Genomic DNA, 2500 nt, shown 5'->3' on the forward strand with positions numbered 1-2500 from the left:
CTTATTTATACATGTAAATACGTCAGGTAAAAGAAGAAAAAAGCTTGCAGCACCTGGTATTCCCAGGAAGTCTCCCATTCAAGTACTAACCAGGCCCGACCCTGCTTAGCTTCCGAGATCAGACGAGACCGGGAGCATTCAGGTTGGTGTGGCCGTAAGCGAATGAGTCCACCCTCTGAACCTTATTTATACATGTAAATACGACAGGTAAAAGTGGAAAAAAGCTTACAGCACCTGGTATTCCCAGGAAGTCTCCCATCCAAGTACTAACCAGGCCCGACCCTGCTTAGCTTCCGAGATCAGACGAGATCGGGCGCATTCAGGTTGGTGTGGCCGTAAGCGAATTAGTCCACCCTCTGAACCTTATTTATACATGTAAATACGTCAGGTAAAAGTGGAAAAAAGCTTACAGTACCTGGTATTCCCAGGCAGTCTCCCATCCAAGTACTAACCAGGCCCGACCCTGCTTAGCTTCCGAGATCAGAAGAGATCGGGCGTATTCAGGTTGGTTGGGCTCTAACCGAATGATTCCACCCTCTGAACCTTATTTATACATGTATATACGTCAGGTAAAAATGGAAAAAGCTTACAGCACCTGGGTTCCCAGGCAGTCTCCAATCCAAGTACTAACCAGGCCCGACCCTGCTTAGCTTCCGAGATCAGACGAGATTGGGCGTATTCAGGTTGGTGTGGCCGTAAGCAAATGAGTCCACCCTCTGAACCTTATGTATACATGTAAATACGTCAGGTAAAAGAAGAAAAAAGCTTGCAGCACCTGGTATTCCCAGGAAGTCTCCCATTCAAGTACTAACCAGGCCCGACCCTGCTTAGCTTCCGAGATCAGACGAGACCGGGAGTATTCAGGTTGGTGTGGCCGTAAGCGAATGAGTCCACCCTCTGAACCTTATTTATACATGTAAATACGTCAGGTAAAAGTGGAAAAAAGCTTACAGCACCTGGTATTCCCAGGAAGTCTCCCATCCAAGTACTAACCAGGCCCGACCCTGCTTAGCTTCCGAGATCAGAAGAGATCGGGCGTATTCAGGTTGGTTGGGCTCTAACCGAATGATTCCACCCTCTGAACCTTATTTATACATGTATATACGTCAGGTAAAAATGGAAAAAGCTTACAGCACCTGGGTTCCCAGGCAGTCTCCAATCCAAGTACTAACCAGGCCCGACCCTGCTTAGCTTCCGAGATCAGACGAGATTGGGCGTATTCAGGTTGGTGTGGCCGTAAGCAAATGAGTCCACCCTCTGAACCTTATTTATACATGTAAATACGTCAGGTAAAAGAAGAAAAAAGCTTGCAGCACCTGGTATTCCCAGGAAGTCTCCCATTCAAGTACTAACCAGGCCCGACCCTGCTTAGCTTCCGAGATCAGACGAGACCGGGAGTATTCAGGTTGGTGTGGCCGTAAGCGAATGAGTCCACCCTCTGAACCTTATTTATACATGTAAATACGTCAGGTAAAAGTGGAAAAAAGCTTACAGCACCTGGTATTCCCAGGAAGTCTCCCATCCAAGTACTAACCAGGCCCGACCCTGCTTAGCTTCCGAGATCAGACGAGATCGGGCGCATTCAGGTTGGTGTGGCCGTAAGCGAATTAGTCCACCCTCTGAACCTTATTTATTCATGTAAATAAGTCAGGTAAAAGTGGAAAAAAGCTTACAGAACCTGGTATTCCCAGGCAGTCTCCCATCCAAGTACTAACCAGGCCCGACCCTGCTTAGCTTCCGAGATCAGATGAGACCAGGCGTATTCAGGTTGGTGTGGCCGTAAGCGAATGAGTCCACCCTCTGAACCTTATTTATACATGTAAATACGTCAGGTAAAAGTGGAAAAAAGCTTACAGCACCTGTTATTCCCAGGCAGTCTCCCATCCAAGTACTAACCAGGCCCGACCCTGCTTAGCTTCCGAGATCAGACGAGATCGGGCGTATTCAGGTTGGTGTGGCCTTAAGCGATTGAGTCCACCCTCTTAACCTTATTTATACATGTAAATACGTCAGGTAAAAGTGGAAAAAAGCTTACAGCACCTGGTATTCCCAGGAAGTCTCCCATCCAAGTACTAACCAGGCCCGACCCTGCTTAGCTTCCGAGATCAGACGAGATCGGGCGTTTTCTGGTTGGTGTGGCCGTAAGCGAATGAGTCCACCCTCTGAACCTTATTTATACATGTATATAAGTCAGGTAAAAATGGAAAAAAGCTTATAGCACCTGGGTTCCCAGGCAGTCTCCCATCCAAGTACTAACCAGGCCCGACCCTGCTTAGCTTCCGAGATCAGACGAGATTGGGCGTATTCAGGTTGGTGTGGCCGTAAGCGAACGAGTCCACCCTCTGAACCTTATTTATACATGTAAATACGTCAGGTAAAAGTGGAAAAAAGCTTACAGCACCTGGTATTCCCAGGAAGTCTCCCATCCAAGTACTAACCAGGCCCGACCCTGCTTAGCTTCCGAGATCAGACGAGATCGGGCGCATTCAGGTTGGTGTGG

The 2500-nt window shown here is 48.0% G+C and overlaps 1 protein-coding gene, 11 non-coding genes and 3 pseudogenes across 12 annotated transcripts in view; 1 reads left to right on the forward strand and 14 right to left on the reverse strand.

The window, feature by feature from the left end:
• The window catches only part of LOC133933466 (histone H4-like), a 744890-nt gene that overhangs the window by 211229 nt on the left and 531161 nt on the right, over positions 1-2500 (forward strand). The window lies entirely within an intron of this gene.
• LOC133934863 (5S ribosomal RNA) lies at positions 42-160 on the reverse strand. Its single transcript, XR_009913029.1, has one exon. It is a non-coding gene; the product is annotated as a 5S ribosomal RNA (ribosomal RNA).
• Positions 223-341, reverse strand: LOC133939800 (5S ribosomal RNA). The gene has a single exon (XR_009915580.1). It is a non-coding gene; the product is annotated as a 5S ribosomal RNA (ribosomal RNA).
• On the reverse strand, positions 404-522 carry LOC133941068 (5S ribosomal RNA; annotated as a pseudogene).
• Positions 584-701, reverse strand: LOC133936829 (5S ribosomal RNA). The gene has a single exon (XR_009914902.1). It is a non-coding gene; the product is annotated as a 5S ribosomal RNA (ribosomal RNA).
• LOC133935373 (5S ribosomal RNA) lies at positions 764-882 on the reverse strand. Its single transcript, XR_009913518.1, has one exon. It is a non-coding gene; the product is annotated as a 5S ribosomal RNA (ribosomal RNA).
• Positions 945-1063, reverse strand: LOC133938963 (5S ribosomal RNA; annotated as a pseudogene).
• LOC133936830 (5S ribosomal RNA) lies at positions 1125-1242 on the reverse strand. Its single transcript, XR_009914903.1, has one exon. It is a non-coding gene; the product is annotated as a 5S ribosomal RNA (ribosomal RNA).
• LOC133935374 (5S ribosomal RNA) lies at positions 1305-1423 on the reverse strand. Its single transcript, XR_009913519.1, has one exon. It is a non-coding gene; the product is annotated as a 5S ribosomal RNA (ribosomal RNA).
• On the reverse strand, positions 1486-1604 carry LOC133939918 (5S ribosomal RNA). Its single transcript, XR_009915591.1, has one exon. It is a non-coding gene; the product is annotated as a 5S ribosomal RNA (ribosomal RNA).
• On the reverse strand, positions 1667-1785 carry LOC133936322 (5S ribosomal RNA). Its single transcript, XR_009914422.1, has one exon. It is a non-coding gene; the product is annotated as a 5S ribosomal RNA (ribosomal RNA).
• On the reverse strand, positions 1848-1966 carry LOC133935803 (5S ribosomal RNA). The gene has a single exon (XR_009913931.1). It is a non-coding gene; the product is annotated as a 5S ribosomal RNA (ribosomal RNA).
• LOC133944965 (5S ribosomal RNA) lies at positions 2029-2147 on the reverse strand. The gene has a single exon (XR_009916728.1). It is a non-coding gene; the product is annotated as a 5S ribosomal RNA (ribosomal RNA).
• LOC133938269 (5S ribosomal RNA) lies at positions 2210-2327 on the reverse strand (annotated as a pseudogene).
• LOC133940034 (5S ribosomal RNA) overlaps positions 2390-2500 on the reverse strand; it is a 119-nt gene continuing 8 nt past the window's right edge. Inside the window, exon 1 of the ribosomal RNA XR_009915602.1 lies at positions 2390-2500. This exon is cut by the window's right edge and continues 8 nt beyond it. This is a non-coding gene — a ribosomal RNA (5S ribosomal RNA).

Source organism: Platichthys flesus, chromosome 22 (assembly GCF_949316205.1).
Source record: "Platichthys flesus chromosome 22, fPlaFle2.1, whole genome shotgun sequence".
NCBI classification, from domain to species: domain Eukaryota; kingdom Metazoa; phylum Chordata; class Actinopteri; order Pleuronectiformes; family Pleuronectidae; genus Platichthys; species Platichthys flesus.